Source organism: Onychostoma macrolepis, chromosome 03 (genome assembly GCF_012432095.1).
Source record: "Onychostoma macrolepis isolate SWU-2019 chromosome 03, ASM1243209v1, whole genome shotgun sequence".
Taxonomy (NCBI): domain Eukaryota; kingdom Metazoa; phylum Chordata; class Actinopteri; order Cypriniformes; family Cyprinidae; genus Onychostoma; species Onychostoma macrolepis.
The window spans coordinates 13,914,109-13,921,541 of NC_081157.1; the positions used below are offsets into that span (position 1 = coordinate 13,914,109).

General features: G+C 33.1%; 1 long non-coding RNA gene across 1 annotated transcript; it reads right to left on the reverse strand.

Annotated features, from left to right (window-relative positions):
• Positions 1 to 2,425: 2,425 nt before the first annotated feature.
• LOC131537262 (uncharacterized) lies at positions 2,426 to 6,791 on the reverse strand. The gene is made up of 4 exons (XR_009270221.1): positions 6,521 to 6,791; positions 5,425 to 5,582; positions 4,707 to 4,803; positions 2,426 to 2,678 (listed from the first exon to the last, which is right to left on the reverse strand). It is a non-coding gene; the product is annotated as an uncharacterized LOC131537262 (long non-coding RNA).
• Between the last annotated feature and the right edge of the window lie 642 nt (positions 6,792 to 7,433).

Sequence of the window (7,433 nt, forward strand, 5' to 3'; positions counted from 1 at the left end):
ATGTGTATATATATGTGTGTGTACATATATGTGTATATATATGTGTATATATATATATGTATGTATATATGTGTGTGTGTATATATATATATATATATATGTGTGTGTGTGTATATATATATGTGTGTGTACTGTGTTTATTATGTGTATATATAAATACACACACATACAGTATATATATTTTTAAAGTATTTACATTTTAAATTTACATTTACTATTTATATCCATATAATTTATATTATATAAAAATATATTTAATATACAAACATGACATATTTTTCTTAAATATATAAATGCATGTTTATTTAAACAAACATTACCGAGAGCACCTTAGTATGAAGATAAATAATATTACTTACCCTGAAATAAAATGTGGCAAGACAAAAATGTGGAGGAGGGGGAGACAGTGGAAGACAATGCAAAAACTATTACATGAAAAAAAAGATAATATATTACTCACAAACATTAAAGTACTCAACATTACAAATGTTGTATGCATGCTGCAAATTATGCTATCATGAATATCAAAGATACATCTAAAGTAAAATTATAAGAATGTGCCTAGCAAATTCAAATGTTGTCAGTTCCATCAGTGATTATTGATTAATTAATATTAATCAATATTGATTGATTGATTGATTGATTTATTAATTATTTATTTTTTAAGAATTGTCCCTTTAATGTCTTCATCAAGACATTACTAACATGCTGCATGATGTTGCTTTTGATTGATCTAAACCCAAATTCTGAGAGGTATCTGACAGTCAGTCAAAATATATACTTACAAAGCCAAAGACGCTCTCGAGATGTGGCTCTGAAAAGAGCCTTTGGGGTGTATGTAGCTGCTGTAGACACAAGCAAAAGAGAGAAAAGGGAGAAAAGACCAAATATGAGTGGGATATGTGTGTACAAATTCAAATGTTTTCAGTTCCATCAGTGATTATTGATTAATATGTTATGATGCAACTGGCAATAGAGATGCAGGATTCCATTTTATTTATTTAACGAATTATCCTTTTAATGTCTTCATTAAGACAATAACATGCCACATGATCTATTGCCACATGCTTTAATTGATCTATTGATTAATTAGCATGTTATCTGGCAAATCAGAGATGTAGGTTGACTTCTAATACTTACAACAATCAGATGGCAATCAACACTGAGAAAAAAAGAGAGAGAAGAGAATAATTATTTTCATGGTATAAATTCTCAAAGTAAGGGCTCTGATGAATACATATAATCCACATTAAGATGCATTTTCATTCTTGAGAATAATAACAACAACCACTATACTACTACTACTACTAATGATAATAATAACTAATATAGCTGCAAGCAGCAATCACCAGGGATTGGGCAAAAAATAACACTATAACAGTTATAAAGGTTAAAACACAATGTTGTATGAGAAATTGCAATTTATAACCACTAGATGGCAGCGGAAGACCACTAATGGGCTTATTAAACTTTAAAACAGTACTGTTCATGTTTACTTATGAATTCATATAAACTTAAACATTATGAAATCACTGTTATAACATTTTAAATCTCATTGAGTCAAAGTTTACCATTTTGTTCATACAGACATATCAGTTTTTACAATTTTGCCAGATTATGATCACAGAGAAATCTGAAAATGACTATATAAACTCTTTAAAAAGAAGATTTGAAAAAAGTATTGTCACCTGTCATTTATTTCAAATATCTATATCTGCAACAAAATGTGTGTGTATATGTATATCGGTGTGTGTGTGTGTGTGTGTGTAAGCAAGCTTAATGATTATTAATATGATAGTTTAACCATTTCATTTCTATTTGTGTGTGTTTCTGTGAGCCTATTGTCCATTTTCGATGTGTTTCACTGTCAGCTATACATCCAAGTTGGCCAAGACCCTAAAAGCATACCACCTTAGGCCTTAAAATGCTTGAACCCCAGTGATTGCTGCTTGCAGCTATATTTATTATAATTATTATTATTTTATTATTGTTATAGTAGTAGTAGTTGTTGTTGTTGTGGTTGTGGTTGTGGTTGTACAAAAGGAGGGATGATCGATTTCTTATGAGCCTCTTCCCAGCTAACAATTTTTGGTTCCCAGAACGTTCTGGGAACTTTAGTTTTTGGTTCCCAGAACGTTCTGGGAACTTTAGTTTTTGGTTCCCAGAATGTTTTTTTTAAGGTTAGTTTTTGGTTAGCCAGGAAAGTTTTCTTTACGGAAATAGAACGTTAGTTTCTGGTTTATAGAACGTTATTCTAACGTTCCCCTAACGTTAGGGGAACGTTACGGGAACATTAGAATAATGTTAGGGGAACGTTAGAATAACCTAACCCTATTCATGTTTATTAATTCTTACCTTTTTCTGCATTGGTACTTAGTTATTGATAAATAAAGCAGTAAATCTATATAAATAAATCAGTCCACAATCCATATTCATTGTTTTATTGTTGATATAAAATAGCATAAGCCATGAAATACTTCCAAAACATTTCATTATCAAGTATATACAAATAAACATGCACAGGTGCAAGCATATTAAGGAACGATACAGCATGAACAAATAAATTACGGTATTAACTATAAATAAATTACCTATAACTATAAATTACTACTACTACTAACAACATGTTGATAATCATTTTCCTTCGTCTTCTACTCTTGTTCTTCCGCCTCAGTCTTCTGTAAAAGTAACAAAGAAACAAAAAGTGTAGCTTAAGGAGATGAAAATCAGATTAAATTACATGAGCAGTTAAATAAATAATACTCTACTTCATAAATTAATACGTATATACATTCATGCATAACCCATATATCGAAATCCTATCTAAATATCAAAGTCAAAGAGTCACTTCAGCATACTTTTACGATCAGCTTGTCAAATCGTAATATATGGGGACTGTCAAGTTAACCTTTTAACAAATGCGAACAAATATGTTTAGGGCTGTTAAAGTTTGTGGAATGTAAACCATTTATTTGATTATTACATCGATGTTTTGAATTTCCCGTGCGTTTAAAACTGTGAGAGCGAGATTCTTATTTCATGTGTATAAGTTAATGGAAGCATGTTTTCGGATAAATAAATGTATTTGCGACTTTTTCTCACAATTCAGTTTTTTGATATTTTTTCTCGCTGTTCTGAATTTATATCTCATATTTCTTATTCTTTTATCCCGCACTTTTGAGAAAAATGTCTGAATTACATTTTAAACTCATTACAGGGTAGCAATGGGGCGCTTCCTGGCAATTTAGTTTCTTGAAACTTTGTTAAATTTTATAGAAAAATAAGAAAAAAAAAATACATATGCATCAGTTCCATTGACATAGTTGACAGTTATCTCAAAATAGATTTTAATACAGTGTGATTACTATTTTAAACCCACCTAAAGGTAGACCTTAACTCAAGGTACAACTTTTCTAGGTATGATCCCCGAACTATATATATATATATACACACACACACACGCACACACACACACACACGCACGCACAAGTATACTTTAGGACAGTGGTTTTCAAACCGGTCCTAATAAGCACCCCCATCACTTCACATTTTCTGTGTCTCCCTCATCTATCACACCTGACTCATCAGCTCATTAGTAGAGACTGCAAGACCTGAAATGGGTGTGTCAGATATAGGGAAACATACAAAATGTGAGGTGCTAGGGGTGCTTGCAGGACCGGTTTGAAAACCACTGCCTTAGGACAGAGCTCCTGGGGACCAATGTCCTGCAAAGTTTATTTCCAATCTTCTTCAGCACACCTGCCTTTGTATTTTCAAGCAATCTTGAGGAGCTTGATTAGGTGCTTCGGGTGTGTTTGATTAGGGTTGTAGCTAAACTCTGCAGGACAGTGGGTCCCCAGGAACAGGGTTGAAGACCTATGCCTTAGAAGGTTACTTGAGGTATATATTCTTATGTACGTCATTGCAAGGTGCTGTCCATGGTGGTGGTGCTGAATTGGTTGATATTAATGTACTGCGGGGAACTGTTTACTTAATGTACGTTAAAAATGAATTAATATTTACTTTTTCCCCATTTTTTTTCTAAATATTTTTCTTCATTACACGTCTTGTTTGATTTCGTATAATTGCATATTAAAAATCATTTATTTTGTTATGCAGACGCAAAACGTGAAACTGCAGTCTTATTAGCAGCCTGGCTATTTATAGCATTTTTATAAATATTTGAACAATATTACATATTCAGCATATTTTATTTAACCTGTTATGTATCTTAATGATTTAATCCATAATTGAGTCATTAAACGAAGTCTTTTTATGAGAGCGACATCCGTTTAATCTTGATCAACAACAAATAATGATCAACAGATTGGAGCGGCATCGGTCAGTTAGATCATATTAAAATGTCTAAAAGCCTTCAATTTATAGGTTATAACTACATCTCTAGTATCTGTCTGAAGTGGACTGGTGAATATTTATTTTAATAAACCTATAGGCCTATAAATATGCTCTATTATTGGCCCATATTCAAATGTTTGTGCGGAGTGTGGAATGCACGACAGGGAAGCGCCCGCGTGATCACTTGCATTTTTGCTGTTGAAGAAAGTGTTAAAAGGGGTGCTTGCTGGCAATGTTGTTTCTTACAATTCTGTTCAATCTTACAGTAAAATTAGATAAAAATACTTTTGCATCAGTTCTATTGACAGTTGATACTCATCTCAAAATATATTTTAATATAGTGTGATTACCATTTCAAATTCCTGTGGGGGGCAAATTTTAGAGCCAGGGAAATCAAATCCTCCACCTCAACTGACTTCAGTGATTTAAAATTCCTCTGTGTTGCACCTAGAAGTAGAATGAAATAATACAATTATAAATCATCCATGCATGCTGTGCATTTGTATGGGGGGGAGTGTTGGTGTTAGATTTGAGATTTGGTAATCTCCAATTGTTCTGGAGTGCGTTTCCTGATAACGCTGTCTCTTAGCGCGCTACATCTTTCACTATTGCAAAATAGAGAAAAAGCATTTTACATTTAAGTAAGCTTCTTAACATTGTAGTCTATCTTATTCGTAAAACACACAAAATGACCAATAAAAAAGTGTCAAGCACCAAAAACAGCCCATTAAATCTATAAATTATCTTCAATTGAAAATACGCACCGTCTTTGATTTTGCACAACTATTCGTATAGAATGATATGTAAAGAACTGTTAACTGTCAAATGTGATAAGTGGTCCAGACCAACCTTACAAAAGTATGACTTACAGAAGGTATACTTAACTAAGAACGATTCGGGAAACACGTATTAACGAAGGCACAGCTTAATTTAAGAACAACGTGTTAAGAAGGTTTCGGGAAACGCAGCCCTGAAAGCATAAAAAGTATTTTATTCTACAATGTAATATTCAAGATAGTTACTTTATTATAATCCTTTAACATAATTGTCAGTTAGACTAAAACTTACCTATAATAATGGAACAAATCCTGAGACCTTGGAAGGCTAGTTTGGATTTCTTCCCCCTAAGGCTGTATGCACCCAGGACCTCATTGGTGGCCACCTTACGCAGCATTTTCGAACAGCTGCCCCTGGATTTGAACCCCGATTGACTGTAGGTAGTTCACCTAAAAATTTGTGTATATATATATATATATATATATATATATATATATATATATATATATATATATAAATAAAACAAGATGGCAGTTAAATACCATAAAAACATAGAAATTAACTTAAACAATAACTGTAACAATACCACAGTTCAAAATTATGATGACATAGCTGAGTGAGCATTTCATTGTTGATCAGGGTTCCTGCAGGCTTTATGAAGATAAAAATTAAGACTTCATAAATAACTTTTAACTTTTTAAGACCAAGTAAAGACCATTTTTAAGACCAGGCAAATTTAAAGGGACACAGTGCATCAATGATGTAAATTAGATTAAAATTAAATGTCTAGATGTAAATTTATAGTATACTATATAAAAAAATATTCATTGGAAAGTTATTGGGTTTTTTTTGTTGTTGTTTTTTTTTGCAGTGCTTGCAACATTTAATGCCATGATTTCATAATTTTAATAAGACATTTTCCTCCGATTTAAGAACTTTTTAAGGCCTGCAGAAACCCTGTAGATCAGGGGTGTTCAAACTCAGTTCTGGAGGGCCACTGTCCTACAGAGTTTAGCTCCAACTTGCCTCAACACAACTGTCTGGAAGTTTCTAGTATGCCTAGTAAGACCTTGATTAGGTGTGCTTAATTAGGGTAGGAGCCAAAATATGCAGGAAAATGGCCCTCCAGGAGCAGGATTGGACAACCCTGCAGTAGAGCAATGGTTCTCAAACCTGTGGAGGACCCCTAGCCCTGCACATTTTGTTTGTCTCCCTTAACACACCTGATTCAACTCATTAGCTCATTAGAGACTGCAAGACATAAATTGGGTGTGTCTGATTAGGGAGACATACAAATTGTGCAGGGCTAGGGGCTTTGAGAACCCCTGCTGTAGAGGAATACTATACAGCTTATCTATATGTATGTATGTATGTATGTATTTATTACCATCTTTGTCCTTTTCTCTTGAGTGTCTAATGTTTTGTCAAACTGTTTAAGTTGTTTGATGGTTTGACAGGGCCCATTTTCTAGAACCCCCTCCTCTGCTTTAACCCCTGGAACAGTCACTGCAGCCAGAATTTCCCTTTGCATAGCAAGGATATCTTGCTGGTTTTCACAGAGTTCTTGCAACTTCTGTAAGACTCTTGTGTGGTAGTCTAAGGAGAAATTAAATATTATATAGAGTTAGTTCCTTAAATGTGTATGCATGATTGTGACAAAGAACTGCTTGCTTACTCTTTGTGGCTTCATCAAATGAGGCCTGTGGCTCTCTTAACAGATGTGACACGGCTGAGGCATAAAAACAAAATACCTATGTTTCAAAACGTACATATTACATACAAGTTTATGAATGTATCACAATGAAATTTTGCTACACACCTTGTTGGGGTGGTGACACACCCTGCAGTGAGAACTGTGTCAAGGATGCCTCTGCTGTAAATATTTATTTATTTTTAATAGAGCTGCAAGTATAAATAGACATTACATGTTTATTAAAATAAGAAACTTCCTCCTACAGAATAAATCCGGAGAACTTGGCTTTTCTTGATTGTCTGTGGATTGGAAAGAAAATATTACTTTAAGTCTACGCACAAATGTACTACATACATAAATACGTGTGTGTGTGTGTGTGTACCTTTGTATTCAGGATAAGTTTTGGGAAGTGGCTGATCTAAAAATACAACAGAAATATGAAAAGACATCTAGTAGGTTGATTTGCATTTTAGAGCCTTAAAATTATGAATAACAAACAAAACAAAGTAATAAATGTAATATCACTGTCTGCATTAATTATATAACAACTTACATTTAGGTGGAACAGGTTTTGACACTTTTTTTTTTCTTTGTAACTCTGCTTTCA